Source organism: Temnothorax nylanderi, unplaced genomic scaffold, assembly GCF_030848795.1.
Source record: "Temnothorax nylanderi isolate EJ_2023f unplaced genomic scaffold, tnyl_v1.0 TNYL_tig0103_pilon, whole genome shotgun sequence".
Taxonomy (NCBI): Eukaryota; Metazoa; Arthropoda; class Insecta; order Hymenoptera; family Formicidae; genus Temnothorax; species Temnothorax nylanderi.
In genome coordinates this window covers 572,861-592,661 of record NW_027249165.1, presented here as the reverse complement: position 1 = coordinate 592,661, position 19,801 = coordinate 572,861, and the positions used below count along the sequence as shown (strand labels likewise).

Here is a 19,801-nt window from a genome sequence, read left to right as displayed (position 1 = left end):
GACTAATTGCAAAAGTGCCTGATCTAGATGATGCACGGTAAAAGCGGCAGGTATCGTTGATTTCCAACAGCTACCCGGATCGTTTCTTGATTTATACCCTCGGTAACCGGTCGATATTCGTGATCTCAAACGGGAATTAAAAATGTTCCGGCAGATAACAGCGAGCAGGAGTGGCAGAAAAGGAAGCGCAAGGCCCGGGCACAAGGCTGCGATCCGGGGCAAGTGAGGAAGAGACGAAGCTATTCTACGATCGGCTCTTCGGGACGCTTTCGAGGCCCGATTCGAACCGGCGGCTATCTATGATCGTGCTGGCAACCAATTACGTTTCCTGAACCGGAAAACATCGGGTCGGTATGTATTCCACGGAGGTGCACCCAGAGCCTCAAATTATAAATCAGACGATAACCCCGTCGGTTTTCTTCCTCCGACTCCGTTCCTCGTTTCCCTCCCACCCTTCTCTCGCTTTCTCTAATCTATCTATCTACCCATCTGCCTCTCTCGCTCTCTCTCTATCTCCTTCTCTCTATCTCTCTCTCTCCCTTCCTCAGTTCCGTGGCGTAGGAGAGAGAGGCTTCTCGTGGCCGATCGCGAGGGCTTTTAAGCTCGTACATCACCGTGTGGGTTACGCCCCCCCGTATTTGCTTAGTCGTGCAAACGGGGAGGCGCGGATAAGGGCCGAGATGAAACAATTAATAATCCCCACGAGGCCACGAAACACCATGGGCCAGATGTTTCAGCGTGACGTGCTCCTTCTTCCTCCTCCGCTATGCCGCTCCTCTTCTTCCTCTTCGTCGCGTCTCCGCCGTTCGTTGAACGCTGCGACGTGAGCAAAACGTAAACGACGGAACGCCGTTTACGCGAAATTTAATACAATCGATGAAATATATTATGCCGCGCGATGAAACTTTCACAATCACGGCTTTCCGCACGTTAGTCGTGAATTTTGTGTGGGCGCCTCGTATAAAGCTGCTTGTTAATGGCAGAACTCACACCGATTTACAACACTATTTGTTTATGATATATTCGAGAGAGTCGGCGGTGCAACGTTGTAGACTGTAGAGGATGACGCAGTGCGATTTATCGTGCATAACCGGGCCCCATTAAAATGCCTCTTTTTCAGATCGAAAAGATGTAAATGCGCGGAATTAACATAGGCGCCAATTTATATCTTAACGTATCATCTACAGCTGCGCATTTAGAAATCGCTAAAACAAAAGGTGGTTCTGGCGCTTTGGGGCTATAGCGCCTTTCCACCGTCGCCGCGGCTTCGACATGGTCACCGGTGTTTTTAGGCCACGCGTAGCGAGAACACGCGATACCGGCGTTTGAAAAATGACGCTACCGCGGGGTGTACCTCAGTGTCTGCTCTCGGGATATCTTAATTATCGAGCAAAAATTAATTACCGTAACGCCCACCGAGCTGTACGCCCTGACGAAGGCGGTGAGGACTCTCCCGTAGGCCATTCGTAGGAGTATAAGGTGACTCGCGCGATGCCACGAGGTGGTTTTCGGACTCGTTCCGAAGCTATCCGTCTTTCCGTTCTCTTCCGTTTCTTTTCCCCGACGAGGAATATGCAAATGCATCATGTGCGCATGTGTGCGAGTTTTTGTTTCGCGAGAATCGTGACGACTTATTCGTAAAGTATATACATATCGTCGTTAAAGTATCGCACGATACTTACGATAAGTCGCGATTAACTTTCATTGCACGGTCTCGTATATTCCCGCCTGCGTACGAGCCGGTTAACTAACCCGTGGGCAACGCGAGAGAATTTATCTCGGCAGGGTGGTAGGAGCGAGGCTAATCCCCGAATTATGCCGCGTTCGGAGCGTATCGGAGCGTACGGTGTTGTGGCGAAACCGGGGGAAACGCATGAGAATTATTATATGAGCCCGAGACGGCGCACGCTGCCGCATGTCGACCGGGACATGCTTTCGTGGAAGCGTATCAGCGATACCGGTGCGGCACGAAAGAGGAGAGTAACACGAGTAATTTCAGCGATGGAAACGGGGCCCGGCGCTCGCGCGATCCCCGGGTGGTGTGGGAGTCTCGGCTTTAGGTTCAAAGGTTCGCGATTATAACATTCCGGGCATGCCGTTTCGTGTGCATCAATTCGGTACGCCAGTTCCCTCTTTGCGGAGTTCCCTCTTCACAACGCCGGCCGCGTGCGCGAGCGCGAGTCGTCTTCTCTCCCTCTTGCCCTTCTTGCCTGCCCTCGCGCCGCGCGGTGCGGTCCGTTCCGGACGAACGCGGAGAGCCCCGTGGAAGCGCATCACGCTTGCAATCCTCCCCCCCCCCCTCCGCGCTTATATTCGTGCTCGAGAGAACGAGCGTGCGGCCTGATCCTTTCCAGGAAGGACCCGCTATCCGGGAATCGGTAAACGCTCTCACTTACTTTTCCTCGCCCCCTTTTCCCTTCTTTCCATTGTCCGTGCATTCATCAATTGCAAAATCGTTTCTAAAATTGTATAAGCATGGGGTCTTATGTTCTGTTAATTGTTTGACACTTACACAACTTTAAGTTTGCATTTGCTGTATTTCGAATAAAACGCTGAAATGAATAATAATTGGAGAGGAATCTGTAATTCTTAATTATGAAGATATGATATGCAATTTAGGGCATAGTGAATCAGGTGTGCCGAACTTTTTTACGAAATAAAAAGTAGACGGTGTTAAAGATTGCGCGAGTCGGATACAGACGGGATTTTTGAACCTCGATTTTATCTCATGAGAAACTGTGCGAATTGACATAAATCGAAATTATAATTCCATGACGTCAATCGCATCTCGTGTCCTGCGATGGTGTACATCATGCTATAAACTGGATCACTGCAGGATTTATAGCTGGCGTTGCGTTTTATCCGATGACTTTATCGCTCCATTGTCTCGCGGCGTTTTACCAGGTCGGTAATTTAAACGCTTGAGCAGGCGAGATCGCCAATAACCGCTGTTGTCGACAGCAGTTGAAATTCGCAAACGTAAATAAAGCGTATCGTATACAATTAATAATGAACGCGTTTATTAACAAACTGAATCTTAAGATAAACTCTTTTCCTTCATAAATTATTCACTTTATTTTTAAAAAGAATTCTTTGCAGTAAAAGATAATTTTTGTCAGTTATCTGACAGTGAAAGACGTTCTTGACAATTGTGAATATTGCAATAAATATTAATTTAGAGAGAAGACTCTTCTATCAATAATCATAAAATACTTGGAAAAGCATGGCATTGCCTAATGTAACGGCAGCGAGCTCTTCGTGAAGGTCATTTCGCGCTTCCGCAGGAGCGATGCAAGCGGACTCATCAAGGAAGAGCCCAGCTTTCCTCCCGACCGCGCCGCGGTTCGAACTTGCGGCAGCGCGGCTCAGTGATGGGCGCATAAATAACGCGGAAAATGGACGACAGCGACAAAGCTGGCGCTGATTTCGCTAGTAAACCCAGCGGCGCGCGAGCCGCGGCGATCGGGCAAAAGGCCTACCGAGATGGATTTATGCCAGCGTCATTAGGGATTAATTATACGCCTTGTCAGGCAGCTGATGCCTGCTCTAGCGACCAGAGATGGCCCCGCTAAGAGCTGCTCCTATCGTGACCGCGGATAGAGACGGCTAGAAAGAGGAGGAAGAAGATGCGCGTGGAGAGGAACAGAGAGGAGTATATGTCTACGCGATCTTCCTTCGTGATTTACACCTCGGCTAAATCGTACGCATTGAGAGGCGCTGCCGCGCGCGTACACGAATCTTGTACAAAGATGCGTCGTTATACTGCGCCCGTTTGGAGCTCGCACATTCGACGACAATTCCATAGAAACGACATGACCCGACGCACAAACGATACGTTACGCAACGCGCGTGCAATTATATGGCCGAGGATGTTTATGCCCCTCAGCACCGTTAGAATATCCTTCTTAACCCTTACAGAAATTTAATACTGCAAGTGAGTATTTGGCTAGTGATTAATTACTTATTTTGAGTATTAAAAGCATTAAAAACAGTGCTTTTAATACTCAAAATAAGTAATTAATCACTAGCCAAATAATCACTTACAGTATTAAATGTCTGTAAGGGAAGGGCTGAGCAGGATGACTCCAAAATAGATAGCCAGTTCTTATAGGAGCTCATTTCGTTCACTTTAATGAGTAAGACTGCAAATGTGTTTTTACAAATATGAATTTAAAAACTTTCTTTTTGATTTATAAATTTTTGGCATCGTGTTACTTTGAGCCATAATAATGTGTAAATCGAAACGTAAGATTAAGAAGATACGAAGATTTGCGAAATTATTCTACGCATGAAATGGCATGAATAGAATTATTGGGTCATGTTGTGGGTGTACGTTAGGCAATCCGTGAACGTGGGGGAAAAGGGACACGCGGATGAGGACATGAACCTGTAGGAGACGCGCACCGCGAAAGAGAGAAAGATATGAAAACGCACCCATAAGTGCCGTGCGTTCTAGACTCACGTACTTCCTTAATGCCGAATGCGCCATCCGCTTTCTTGCCATATAAGTTTCTATCAAAAGCCCGGATCGTACGTAATCCAGAAATCTGCCGCGTGACCCCATGGGAATACGCGCTCGGTGAAACTCACGCACGTCCTCTCCCTCGCCTCCCTTTCTTCTCGACGTTCCTCGCGATGCCCGAGGGCCCTCAAACGGGCGAAACCGCGGTTGACTCATCGCTTCTCGGTTATATCGAGATTAGCTCTCTTTGAGAAATTGAGGTCGTTCCTTTGACACACGTTTAATGTGTCTAAGCCGCGCGTTGAAGTTTAACGATTCACGCACGTGACCTTTATATCTGAATTTATTATTAAGAAAACGCCTGGCTCATAGAATATCTTGAAACATTTAACCTTGGCTTTGAGAACAAATATTTTTATTAATGCAAAATTGATTACTTTATTGAAATGTTGAGAGATATCGATTAACGGAAAAAAAATGTTTTGCTCGTTGTCTTTAAGCGGAAGTCGTCAAGATACTCAATGGCAAAATTTATGAATTATTCTAAATATTCCCGGACAGTCCATTTCCTAAGAAAGCTAATGACTAGTACGCTCGATAACAAAATTACGTTCGTTGAAAATAATTCGCGGTTTTGTTCGTCAAAAGTTGTCGCGCGCATTGGTCACCGCTGCGAGCGGTGTATCTATCCTCCTTTTGACCCACTGTTTATGCAGCATGATTGATGAAGTTGCATTAATATTTTCGTAGCAGGGACGGCATTCAGTGGCGATACGTAGTGCATCCATTCGTTACGTCCGCGCAATAAAATATATCTCACTCGGCCAGATTTACGACGCCGCGGCCGGGCCCCCGGATATTTCTGCGGGCGTTACGTAGATACGTGATGCTCTGATATTTCGTATCGTGTTCGATAACGAATGATAACGTCGCTGCTTTTGAGCGTCGCGCAAGGTAATCGCTTCAATGCCGCAACTCTCGGTGTTGATTATTACTATTGTAACGTTGATTGTAGATTATTTGCTTGCTTAAATATCCTAGTTATGTTCTTACGTGAGAAGTCTCTTTACGTTGCGTTTCTGGCATTTCCTTGCGGAAAACATTTAGCATTAACTTTCCAAATTCTCTCTCTCTCTCTCTCTCGTTTCAAGCGAAAGTATCAAAGTTACGATATGACAGTGAAATTGATGTAGACAAGATCTCATCTAGCGATTACCATCGCAGCTGTGATTCTCAAGATTCTTAAGAATTTCCTGTTGAATCCCGCAACGAGGAAGGATTATCTACGGAGTATCTCCCTTTGGGGGGGGGGGGGACAACGTAAAACTTACGACCTTTATATATATATATATATAGACTCCCGAATTTTTTTTTCATACGGTGTGGTCGGGACGCGTCTAATAATTAAAACGCGATTAGCGACTACAGCCGGGACGTGTTTCAATAAATCAGTATACGGCGCCCTGCCCCTTTCTGGCCGTCGCGAGCAGGACGTTCTCCTTCGACCGGCACGAAGGGACTGCGCTTTCTGCGTGCACGCACGCGCAACCTGTAATTACGTGTATTGCGGATCTCTCCCTCCTGTCTGCTTCCCTTTACATCCGGTATCGCTTTTGCGGAAGGTATACGAGCATTGGTGAAACGTCCCATAGATTCTTGATTTGCGATTTCCTCGATCGATCCACCGATAAATCTGTAATCGCGTAAAAATAATCGTTCTAATTAATTTTCTACTAAAATAAAGCAATAATTTTGTTATACATTTTTCACATAATGAAGTATAAATTTCAACGATGTTATTCACAGACTTCTACATTTAGAAGCTAAAGGCGATGAATCTCTCGAAACATATATATCCTTTAATTTTTTTCGTTTTTTTTCTTTTTTGAGATCCTGGTACAATTTCTTTTGGCATCAGGTAGGAAGTAATCGTGGAGATACAAAATACATAAAGACTCGGGCGTCAACGGAACCCGGATTTTGGGATCACCCGGTACAGGTAGAAACACGGCAGGTGTAGCCTGCAGGCGATGAATCGCAAGCGAGCCCGAGCGTTGCGTGGGCGCGTTTCTCAGGGTGGCTGCGATGCGTCACACGCGAATCGCGCGAGGAAAGACTCGACAGAGAGACTCGCAATGAGACGAGGGACGAGACGAGGCGAGATGAGATGAGACGGGATAGAAGACGGGCCGAGAGAGAAATGAGGGACAAAGAAAGGGGGAGTGGGACACGCGTGAAGAAAGAGAAAGAGAGAAGGCGGCGTTTTATCTCGCTCCGAAAGGAAGAGAGGAGAGCGCGCACGCCGGTGCACACAGGACCTGTAGGCGAACTATGCCGGGTATCCAGGCTGAAGGTTGGGCAGCGAACTAACCAGCTGAGTAAAGCAGCCCGGGGTATATCCTGAGAACAATCGGACCTACCGACCAACGTCGGCGTGGGCGAGCCACCGGCTCGAAATATGCATTCCTAGCGAGTATCTCGCGCTAAAAGATTGTTGCATTTACGTGCGCCACGCCGCGTCGAGCCAATAAATAACGGATGTTTAGCCGCCTCGCTCGCGGCGCGGATCGCGAATCCTGAGACTGAGAGCGCGTTCGTCAGCCTCCGAACCGGCCGCTGCGCCGCCGCGCCGTCACGTCGCTAACGAGATTCGGGCTTGCGGCAATCGTTTACCGCATCTCTCATGTCCTGCTCCTCAAACGACAGATCGCATGCCTTCTTTTTTTACGCGCACGTGCTGCAAACGATCTCGCTTTCGCCGCGCCGGTAACTAGAATTCGAGTGTTGCAGACGAGCAACAAGACGATGCATAATACGTCGCCTTCTGACAATCCGCGGATTCCATTACGCGCGCTGCGGAGTTTTACTCTTTACCGGTTCAAGCAGAAGAACGACGATGTCGTTAACGACGATGACGAGGAGGTCGGTGGGCATGCCTAAGATAGGAGAAGAAAGAGGACGAAAATGTTGCCGGGGAATAATAGGCCGGATTTGCGGTCACTAGAGTTGCCAGGTTTGCGGATGTGCCTGCCGTGTCGTGGGCATCATCGAGAGAAGCTCGAGCTTGTTGAATTGTCGTCATGAGAAACGCGGAGATTGCCGAAACCCGCAGTTTAAATTAGAAGCGTACAAACTGCAAATTGAAATTGTAAATTACCTCGCGGTATACTTACGTATCTCGAGATTGGGGGACGATCCCGGCTCAGTACAGATAAACTATTATTTAGAAGCGGCAACTTTTTTTACCATTTAATTGTTTCGATCTCCTGCCGTAAAAATAGCTGGCTTATGTTCGATAAAATTGTAACGGTCACCGTTTATTTCGTAAAGAACGAGGAACATTCATCACGATAAAAGCGTGTTTTTATACGGTGTCTCTTTCTCTCTCCTGTCTTATCGAAAAATCCTTCGACTGAGATCCTTCGAACTGGATCATAATTGACCGCCCATCACTTGCCGTTTCCTTTCTGCGAATCATTCGCGCTCTCGTCCGCCGGGCTCTCTTGCCTCTAACTACGATGGTTCTTCAACTTTCTAAACGTGGGCCATCGCGCCGCGATTACCGAAACCAGTCATTTCGGCGTCGTGCTCCTGCGATATCGATGATACTCTTTTGCCACTTAATGAAACCTCACTAGCTTTTCTAATGATCACTGTCATGTGCAATTTCTCCGAGGAGTGTCGAGAGATCGGGTCGGCAGGTTGTGAGAAAAAAGGCGGGCACGGCGGACAAGTCGAGTAAGAAATCGGAGAATCGAAATCGAGAAGAATCTCTTTAAAAAGTTCCTCTAGTGAGCGGACCTCGAAAATGGAAATATGTTAGTGGACGGTCGATTAAGTACGAAGACGCGGTTTACCTGTTATTTATCATTATAGCAGTTTCTAGCTGCCTTCTAAAAAACTGTTCAATTTACAGCTCCGTGCGAATAAACGCGTCTCTCCGAATAATCAGCAGCTCTTCATCGTTGAAATAATTTTTTTGTCAAGATATAAATGCGGACAATAAGTGGTAATGCGCCTAAAAGACCGTCTCGTACAAATCGACTTTCTTTCGAATTATTGCTAGCGAAATCACGAAACTCGCGGGTCGAAAGTCCGCTCCTGCCGAGAAACTCGATAAAGCGTTACATATCCATCTTATCGGGCACGTAATTGTTCTCGTTCGCGTAGAATGGTCGTAACGGAAGCCTCCCGCAGATAATCGTTCTAACTGACGGCCGTTTGTGCAAACGACACCTAACAGTGCGGCAAATAAATTGTAGGCAATTAATCTTGAAACAGCTGGTCGGATTATTAACAGGGTTTAAGCGAGACTTGTAGATCCGCTATCCTTTTCGCTCCCGCGCGCGCTTCCTCGTGTCCCCCTTCGTCGCAATTCTCTCATTCTCCCCGTCATTTATTCATCACGGAGCGGACTGCGCGTGCGACAATTACAACGGCCTGCTAAAAGCGGTGGAAAGATTAACGCCACGCGAGACTGTGGTCATCGATTTCTGCGAAACAAGACGGAGTGTGGCAGCGACATGCGCCACATACGAAAACTTGACACTTAAAAGCCTTGACATTAAGATGATGAAGAAACTTTCCATTCGATCTTCTGGGTTATTTATGACATTACGAAATTGAATCCAGCAACATTGAATAATCCATATCAGATTATTCTTCTCTGTTTGCTTTATAATCAAATCTGCGTTCCAAGAAAAAAATTGCTTTAGAGACTCGGTGATTAATTTTGTATCACGGGAAATATTATCGTGAAGAAAAGATATATCGACGTGTTTATTTAAAGTCAGATTCTCAAAGCGAACTTTAGCTGACACATTGCGAAATATCGAGGCACACACGTGCGGATTCTAATTTCCTCGTGTAAATCGCCGATAATACGTGACGTCATCGGGTTCACGGTGCTGATTGGGTGCGAGAATTGGAGCCCGCCAATTACCAGGTGACCCGGGCACGATTTATGGGGTCGGCCGTAACTCATGCCAGTTCTCTCGCACTCCCCCTCACTGAGCCTCCTTATTCCATAACTCGGCACCCCGTAACCCTACGACGGCGCTATAGATAGACGGCCGATGCATAAGTATAACTGAAAGCCGGCGATCTCCGAGCAGGATGTAGGATTTATTGCGTGAATATCGTGCCACGTCTCGATGACAAGCTAACGTAAATTAATTATGCACAGATTTAATAAGACGCTCGGATAACCGCTTGATATCCAGTACTTGTAGTAATATTTTATTTCATTCAAAGAAGTAACAATAACGATTGTTTAAGATTGTAACAGCAGAAGGCTAATTATGGTTTCCCATATCACAGTTATCTCGGTTCTGCGATGGAATTAGAAGACAATGAGATTTGCATCTCCACCTGAGCTTTCACCTGTCACGAGGACGTGACTTTGTTGTGTCGCGGCGCGTCATTTGCACAAACCCGATGGCTCAATAAGATAACTCGTTGGATAATACAATTTCGCTGGGCCGCTTTCAGCGGGAAGCGCGGGCATAACAACGATAACCTCTCTCGCGACGCCGCGCCGGCTGACTTCCGCGTCGATTCGTTACGTAAATCGTAGCAGCTATATAGCCCGGGTACGATCGATTGTTTGCGCCGCGGGACAAGTACCGAGAGGCCGTTTCCGGCTGGCGGTATCATCACCACCGGAGCACGCCGCCGCGCCGCGCCGCGCCGCGCCGCGGCGTATCATTCATCGTGGCACGAACCGTGGCGACTCGGCATATTTCGCGGGGCCTATAATATCAGTGTTGCTCGACGAGGAGGAATAACCCTCTGCAATTCGGATTGGCTTCGTGGCCGATCTCGCGATGAACACGCCATCAACCTCGCGATCCCAAAGTAGGCTCTAATAAGCGCCGCGCGATATCTCGCTTCTGCTCCGCTTGCTCCGGGGAAAACGCGGCACGAGCGACAATCGACCACCGAATAGAAAGTGCGAGTCGTGGCCAGGCTGCTCTTGGTCGTGCGGGTCCAACAATAGGTTTCGTATCCCCGAAGACCAGGCGAGAAACCGACTCACGCCTGCAGCGCTACAACTCGATAATACAAAATACAAAATTTATTCTCGAGAGAATCATATTCTATCTAATGAAGCTTTCTTAGAATACGTCTCTTCTAATTTAAAAAAAACCATTAAAATGCTCTTTAAAATTAATATATAATACATTTTCAAGTTATTTGTGAAGTAAAAACTAAAAACATTTCGCATAACGCAACAAGAAATTTGCGATAATTCCTTCCAGCTTTCAATTCACTGTTATTATTAAAAATTTGAACGACAAATCTGTAATAAAATGAATTACGGCTAATGGTTAATGCTTAATGGTGCCGAGTTTACAATCTGTATTTCCAATTACATAGTCGTTTATAGTTGGCCATCTTTATAACAAAGTTGTCACGCTCGTTCCGTTGAACGAGTTTAGTCGACCTACGACGGAACGGTTCAGCATTAAACTCCTTCGCGTTCCGCAAGAACGTGAGCAAAACTGGTTCCCGATAACGGACTATCGGTGAACCTATTTGCCTCTTAATCGAGCATCGATTACCTTATCGAGTTGATAGTTATCGTAAATTGCTGTTACGTTATACTGACGGTTTAAAATCACATTTTCTCGCATGATCACTATTTATCGCTACGTATTTATCTAAAGCGTATGTAAATATAACTTGGGATAAATCAGTGTGATAAACCTGAACGATCGCACGTGAAACACATTTATTTGGATTTGTTCTAGCTCCAACGTGAAATTTTTACGCAATAGATTTTCACACGTCACAACATCTTCACAAACGCACTTGCTTGTTACTTACACTTTGCACGTTTTTAAATTGAAGTTTAACTTGAATGATTTCGAAAGTCTAATATATTCTGTAACAAAATTACCAGTAACATCGAATTACAATCGTGTTAGGCACGCATGTAGTATTTTCAACGGAATTGCCTATCGATAAAACTCGAGGAACACATCTTAAACAAGTAATAACTGTACGCTTTAAACTTACATCCATGTTCAGATCACAGTTAAATTCTCTCGGATATAGCGGATAGGCGTAGCGGATAAGGCGAGCTTTAGGGTAAAAGCCTGCCGGCTAAGATACGTACGCGGGAGTGTCTCGCGCGAGGGAGAACATTTTTGCCGTTGGTACGAGTTTGCAGGTTGCGCGAGGCGATGTGCGCGCGATCGGCTTGCCTGCTCGGGCTCGGTGACCGAGGGCACCCCCGGGTCCCCGCGGGCTCCGTTGCCGGGCCCTACGAGCATCAGCCGCCCTCCCACTAGCCCCTGGCCTGCGTTGCATCGCGTTGCATCGCGTTGCGGTGCATGGCGTCCTCGTGTGGGCGAAGGGTCACAGGTCGCAGACACACCAAGATGGTTCTCAACGTCGGGAGTCCTCGCTCGCGAATTAACGCCATTCTGAAAAATAAGTAAAACCCTTCGTCGAGAAAGGGGTCTGATCGAATTTCGGTCTATCGTAGATCTTGCACGTATCAACGAATTCGTGAAGGAGATCGTTCGTCACGTTCTTAGAATCTCTCGTGCTACATCGTCGATTTTGAGCACCGCGATCTTCCGCCCGCGCCGGTTCTCAGGATGGGTGGAGGACCTCGCCCGAAGGATACACGTGAAAAAAATGAAAGGGAGAAAAAGAGAAGGAGAACGCGAGTAAGCGAGGAAGAGAGAAACTCTTGAAGGGCGAGAGAGCGACGAAAATCGTAATCTTTCCGCACCGTGGTGTAAGATTCCGCGTCGCGAGGGGGACAAAATCGCGTCTCGCATCTACTGGTTCGGTGACAATTCGCGTGGATATTTTGTTCGCGGTCGGTGCGACACGACGCGACGCCGTCATATAAAATGGCATAACGGATAAGAGTATTTGTTACACACGCGGGGAAACCTCTTTCGGGCCCGTGGGGGTCACGAGAAAACCGATGTGGTTCAAGCACGGTTCGAGGCGATCATCCACGGTAGAGAACTTGTAACCTCTCTCGTGCTAAGAGTCGCGTGCGTTTGAACGGCCCTTATTAATGTCCGGCTTCTTTCCGCTGCTTTATAGGCGCATTAATGATAATTATTATTAACGAATCGCGCGGTTTTATACGGTTGTCATCCGTTGGCTTTGCTTTATGGATATGGGGACACATCGATATTAGTTAACGTCGTCGATCATCCGAATAAGTCGGGACGGCCGTGCGCCTCGGAACTCCACGGAAAGGATCATCGCCGAGGAATTTTAAGATTCCGTGGGCATCGGGGGGAGCCAATACAGGTCCGTGCACGGAAAGTTATGGCGCAAGCGGTTGCGAGGTGCCTCGCGCGAGGGGCTCCTGTCCTCTCGTGCGAAAGGTCACGTACGAAGGAACTGACCACCCTCCCCACACACCCATCCTTTTCCCTCGATCTTTTCTCCGCGCGTCCTTCTCTCTCCTCCGTATCGCGCTCCTACCGCGTCCCTTACCTCGGGCACCCGCCATCTCGAGGGAACAACCCCGGCGAGGACTTAGAGAGCAGATAGAAATCTCGGGGCGGGTCTAGCAAATTGAAAAATTATGCCGACGCGTATATGCGACGTGTTTTTGGCGAAGATGCGAGACAATGGGATCTCCAGATAAAAAGCTGAGGATCGTTCAAAAGGGTAACGCCATCACGGTAGGTATGGCGCTTATATATGTGCGCGGATACGCGTATATCTACGCCGATCTACGGAAAGGTGCACACGTACGAGCTTGATGATCAGCGTACTCATGCATAAATACGTCAACGTTGCTTTTGCCCTTATCTTCGATCTGGTATCGTGAGCTCCTTTCGTGTCTGTGCAGCGTCGTATCGGTTAGATTTCCGGTCGACTTGTCCGCCTCCGCGTTTTCATCGCGCGTAACACGCGCGTAAGTATTTATTTCACGTCGCGTCGGCGGCGAGAGGCGCCTCTCTCCTGGAAAACATGAAGAGTCCGCGCGAGATTTTATTTTCTTCCGTTCATTACAGTTGCGCGACGAGTCGCGCGTTTTTAGATCTCTCCCGACACGCCGAGTGTCGGGAGCGATACTCCGCAGACGCAAGAAAGTCGAGATGAGAGACGATAGCTATGAATCGTCGGTTACCGGCCGCCGACTATTCTGATTTTCCGGAATTGTCGGACGAGTCTGCCTTGATGCCCGTGATCCCCGTCCATTCGTTACCGTTTAGAGCTGCACGCTTAGGTGCTCGTAAACTCTCATCAGAGATCGAATCGGGCCGCGCTTGATGCTGCAAGTGGAAGAAGTGGTACTGGAAGCGGCGGGTTAATTCGCGAGTGATGAGCTGCCCGGAGTGACTCCCTTTCTCACTCTTCGCCGGTCTCGCTCCCTTTCCCTCGGCTGCTTCCCTTGCCTCCGCTTCCTCTCCCTCTTGTTCTCGTCCTGCTCTTCCTTCCATGGTTGACCACACTCGTCTACTTGTACGTACGTACGTACGTACGTACGTACGTAGTCCGTACCGTGTCTGCGGGCTCGGTGAGTTCCCACGGACGGGACCGGGAGGAGTTCTTTCGAGTTTGAAAACACAGCAATCAGTGTAACTGCTTCTGGCGAGAAGGTACTATATCTATATGTGCATATTATATCTCTGCATACACGCGCCTAAATACATATTATACATTTTATATTTTATATATAATATATATTGCGGCACGAAACATATGTTCATGTGTGTGCGCGTATAACAGATGTACAATACATACATATATGTGTTTGTACCACCAAGTGCATCGTGCTGTCGAACTTTTCCTCCATGAATGATAGCAACAAACAAGTTGCATCTGGGTTCGGATTGTTTTGAATTTACCGAGTCTATTCGTCATGAGAGCTACAATAAAGTAGCATCAGTAGTATATGAGCCATTATTATATACCTACTGTAATCTAAAGAAGATTGATACACGCTGCATGATACGTCAGTTTGATTATCAATAAGATGCGTTTCAGTACCTGGCCTGAGAAGATTCATTTCATCCCGTGAAATCTCGCTGACTTCCGCAACGTATTTACAATACACACAATATAATTATTTTATTAGTGGCTGCATTGACGTACCGCGTATTATTTCGACCATTTTCTATAATCAATACCACCGGAGGATTTATCTTTCTCCTATATGTTTTACTGTCTCGTACCTTCTTCGGCACTTTCTCGCATGATTTCTCACACAGCCGCGGGAATCGACGCCGGAAGTCCGATCGAGCGCGAGGCGCCGCTGGGTGATTCATATGCGTGAACTCGCAAGAATCGGCGGCGACCGGTAACGCCGCAGTCCACGCTGATTCTCTCACGCTCACACGTTTGCACGGGTGACTAACTCTTCGAGCAGCGATATCGGCGCACCATGCTCTCTGTTGGGTCTCGTAATATATAAGCCAGTTGCGGCGAAATCAAAACAAAGTTCGAGCGCGTGGGTGCGTACCTTGTGAAGGAAACGCGTGGACGTGTCGTGATAATTATCCGATGTCCGGCTTGGTAGCCCATATATCTGCGAGTTGAAGCCGCGTAAGCAAGTAGTAAATTAAGCGAGCGAGCACCATTTATATTATACGATGCAGAACGCCGCGCGCGTGTCACACGATCGATATCGGCGACGGCCCGGCCGGTCGATCGTATCAGGTCCGTACGCGGGCGTAGGCGATAAGGTGAGAACCAGCTCGTAAGTTTCCACTATCCCCAAAGCGGCTGCTGCCCGCCTCGTCGAGCGTGTAAGTAATACTTCCTGCGCGCGGTACTTTCGCTCGCCTCGCCGCGCCGCGCCGCGCCGAGCGGACGTGAACGCGAACGCGCTCGATCTCTTAATTGATAGGTGACGAGCGAAAGGGCGCGCATGTGAATCACGCTTCGGGACGCGCGCACGATTTATATAAATCTCCCGAGGCAGATCGCACGTAGGTGTGATGCTTTTAATTATTTCTCGACGTGCATCCCGAAACGGGATATCAGGATTCACAGAGAACGTTTCATGAATTCCGCTTGTGACGGACAACTGGTTTGATTAAACTCAGTAAAATTGCGCGGCGTTATAATAAAAGTAGGGTAATAGAATATCTCTCTACGGTTGCGTAACTACAGATTATTTACAAAAATTCAATTTTTGTCCTGTTACATAAGATGCGAGCAATTGACAGCACTTAATTAAACTGTTCGCCCATATGTAATGCGATCTACGTGGAATAATAAATTTTATAAATTGTTTAATTACACTAGTCACTCTCTCGGGCCGTGCGAAACACGCCTTGCATAAGGATCCAGACACGTCAGGCAATTTAAATCCCGCTAATTGACAAGTACGCCCGAGCGAGCGAGCGCGGATATGAGTTTCTACGCCTCGATAGGGCGCGCGCGAGAAACGAGGCGGATACGATATCAAATTATGTCTGTGCGATGCCGGCCGGCGGGCCGGACTCGGTGCGCGTCGAGTCGAGGACCTACGAAGAAGCGGTGGCGAAATATAACGTAATATGAGCAAACTCGAATCGACGGGGCGACGCGCACGTAGGTAAACGATCGTTTATCCTCCCACCGGCCGATTGTCATCTCTCCGGCCGTTGCATCCTCGATGCGCAAAGGCAGCGCACGGCGTGGCGCGGCGCGGCGCGGCGCGGCGACGTCGCGCTCGGATGGAGGTGGCAGTGGAGGTGGAGACGAAGGTGGGTGCCCTCGTGTGTTGAGTAATTGGAACACGACCTCCGTCAACCCCCGCCGACTCTAAATGGCCAGCGGAAACGAGTGTGTGCACCACCGTGGAGGAAGCTACCGTCGTCGCTCTTGCGCAACCGCATACAGATGCAGTCTTCTCGAATGCAGCGCGTGCAGCTGCGACGCCGCGCATCGCGCGCGCGACGCGATAAACGCGGCCCGGCGCGACGGCGCGCGGATTCCCTCGCTCGTGGCGCGTTGGACGCACTCTCTTTATTGTCCTCCCACGATGATTTATGCTAATTCAACGCGAAACATCGCGCGTGGATGATATCGGAAATAGCAGAGGAGTGTCGCGACGTATTGCGAGCAATTTGCCATCCCGGCCGTTGTCTCGCGCGACTGCAGTTGGCGCGTTGAATGACTGTTTCTTCTCCAACTCGCAGATCAATGCTTATGAATCGCCAGTTATACGATGCAAGTTAAGATTTCACAATTACGAATGCTTTTGGTTTGAAAGAAGCCGCAAACTTGATGCTACTGTAAACGATATTATAACGCATCATTTATCGTTTCTACGAGAACTGTCGGAAATGATCAACGACGTGGCCGACGACAAAATGAGTTTTTGAGGACGGCTTCAGATATTCTGACGCCTTTTAATCGCCGCGATTTGAACAGCTTCTTCTGGCCGGCGGATAAATATATACGGGACAATAAAAATGTGTGAAAGTTGCGCGGACGAATAAGCAATTATTAGCGGATCCAATTCATACGCTGAAAAATATTGGTAATAAAATGTCGCGTTATATCAATTCTTAACGATTATCCTTACTCGGTAGGCTTTATCTCTCGGCGAGGAAGGGAAAGAACCGTCGTATCAACGATAAATTATCCCCTCGATACCGTTGAAACGCCGATAAACCAAAAAAAGACATTTACGGGCGTGCTTTTCGGGGCATAAAAATTTTTTCGACGAAACGAACAAAGTAGCGCGACGGTCTTCAAGGTAAGCATGGGCGGTATGAGAATTTCGTGAGAGCGTTTCGACTCATAAACATAACGAGGCATCAGGACGCTAGTGTATGAGTATGAATACAACGGCAAGAATCGCCCACGTCGCTTACCAGCCACGATCAAGGAACAATGTATAACAGTTTCTTCACGGCTGTCGCGTCAAATCAAGGATTACTCATCTGCCGGGAACGAGCCGGATTTAGCGCCGCGCGCGAGCGTCTCCGTGAAGCCTCTCTCGTTCTCGCGTTCGCCGGTTTTTATTACTATTTATTCGCGGGCTTATTACGACGGTTTCGTAATCTCATACAGGAACCAAGCGGACCGACCTTTGTACGTATTACGTAATGCCCCTTAATGCAACGTTGCGCTATTGAACGCGTCACGTTAAATTCGCACACATAAATTTTGAAATAGCGAATAACTCCGTTTTTGTTGTAGCGTGTAGCGTATACGCGAGGTTTCTTCGAACGCGGAAGTATAATTCATTCAGGCAGTACGCACACACCTTCGGAAGTGTAGGCACCATGACGCATATTCGTAATCTACATCTAATGCTAAACGCGTGCCTGTCTTCTGGCCCACATTATTTAGCCAGCGAGAGATCTGACGCAGATACCCCGACCTGACTCAGATTGAGTGTAGACTATGACGGACTTACGTATGCATGTCATTAAGTTGCATGACGTTGACTTTCGCTGAGACATCATAATTACATAAAAATTCTTTGCCCATGCATTAACTGCTTCAGCCGTAAAAATAACGAGTTGAAATTCGTTACGCATATCGATTACGCGAAAAATTCGTAAGCCTTATATATACACCTCGTAGGAATCGTATGGAACTTCCATCCCAATTATGTCAGAGGATATCGTGTGTCGAAACTTCACGCAAATTCTTAAAAAACAACTCGCGGCGAGCGGCGAGGCTGGTTTGGGGAGTCCACCGACCACCCGCCGGCGACTGCCGGTCGCGTCGACCTGTTTCCAACGCATGTTGAGGATCCATCGCATGAGGAAGGTATCGTTCGCGGATTGACGTTCGCCGACCTTCCTCGAGATGCGTATCTGACAATGAGAGTGGTCCACACGCAGATCGCGGCGCGGCGGACTGCCGCGGGGTTTGCGCGGGGGTAACTCAATTTGTAGTTACAAACGAGCATAATATGATAATGTCCCGTGGCCGGGCCGCGATATACAGCCGGACCTTCTTCGCTTTGTTAGCCGAGGCCTCTTCACGGGCACCCCCCCAGCTGCGCCGTGTCATTTGTTCATGTCTGTCAATACGTCACCGATAGGTATACCGATCCCTCGTTGTCCGCCGAGGATACTCGCCGAGGCCAAAACTCGCGCGTGCGACCGGGACCGCTCGAGATCACAAACCATGCACGAAACTGGAATCCACTGGTGTCCTTGCATTTCTTACACATTGTTATTGACGAATGTGAAGCGCTTCATCTTTACGTTTGCCCCGTCGTCTTGATGCTATTAAAATGACTTTTAAAATGATATGCCATCTGCGCTATAATTATGATGTGTTGCCCCCACATACATGTTGTCAGTTATGAAACTGAAAAATCTTTTCTCGTTTAAAATGTATTTTTTTGAAAGATCGATACAAGCTGTACATTTAAATATGACACTATATGCATAATGCTTTTTGTGACATGTAAATAATATTTTTTAAAGTAAATTTTGGCATCTTATCTTATTTCTTCTCTTTTGAGATATCGATATAATAAATTTCGCACTTCTTCCTTAAATTCTTCTTGGAAAGAAAAATAGGATAAGATGTTGAAATTTATTTGAAACTGATGATTTCACGGATCCTTTCCCTATGCATGCGAAGAAGACAAATATACATTTACCAGAGCAAAAGGTTGCATGTTTTGCACTCGAGATGAAGGAATAATACCTGGCACGTATTGCTACACTTTATTCGAAGTTACGAGACCCCATCGAGTGGTTAAATGATTCGTAATATGCACCTCGAATACTACTATCCGCTTCTTGTTGTTCTCTCGGCTCTCTTCACGATTTCTCCGGCGAGATGCCGACGGCTCTCGAGTATGCGTGATTTAAGGCGCATCGTAAATAGATAATAATAAATCGGCATCGTGGGGCTCATTTGCTTCGGGACCAATTTGTTAGGATCGTTCGCCCTCGCGACCCGAATATATACACCTACGACGCCGCGGGGCTATTTTTCATACGCCGAACCGCTGATTTATTTTGGCACGAACGAACGCCGCCGTGCCGCGAGCGGATTATGTGAATTCGCTTATACACGGCATTTGTGTATCTTGTCCGAGTTCGAGGCACCGGCGACCAAAAGTTCCGTGGAAAGTGTAGGGGGAGTCCGGGAGAGTTGAACAACGTTTTACTTAAAGGTCCATAAAATTTAGTGTAATTGATCTATAGATTTTTTTTATGTCAAAGTAAAGCTTTATTATATGGCTACAATTTGTGGATTTAATAATTTCAATACGTTTATAAACGTAAATGTTATATTAAATTAAAAAAAAAAACGAGATTTGGTTCATCTCTCCCCAAAGGGTGGGAGACATGACCCGCCGTGTAGGGAGATTTGACCATATCCTATAAACTCATGGAAAAAAATAATAAAAACATTATTTAGACTTTATTAAGAACTTAT

General features: G+C 47.5%; 1 long non-coding RNA gene across 4 annotated transcripts in view; it reads left to right on the top strand.

The window, feature by feature from the left end:
* LOC139775719 (uncharacterized) overlaps window positions 1–19,801 on the top strand; it is an 86,025-nt gene that overhangs the window by 48,454 nt on the left and 17,770 nt on the right. For 2 of the 4 annotated variants that reach the window (XR_011718912.1, XR_011718911.1), the window contains exon 4: window positions 155–347. This is a non-coding gene — a long non-coding RNA (uncharacterized lncRNA). Of the gene's footprint in view, window positions 1–154; window positions 352–19,801 lie in introns of all 4 variants that reach the window. The other 2 variants (XR_011718909.1, XR_011718910.1) reach the window with 1 other exon arrangement.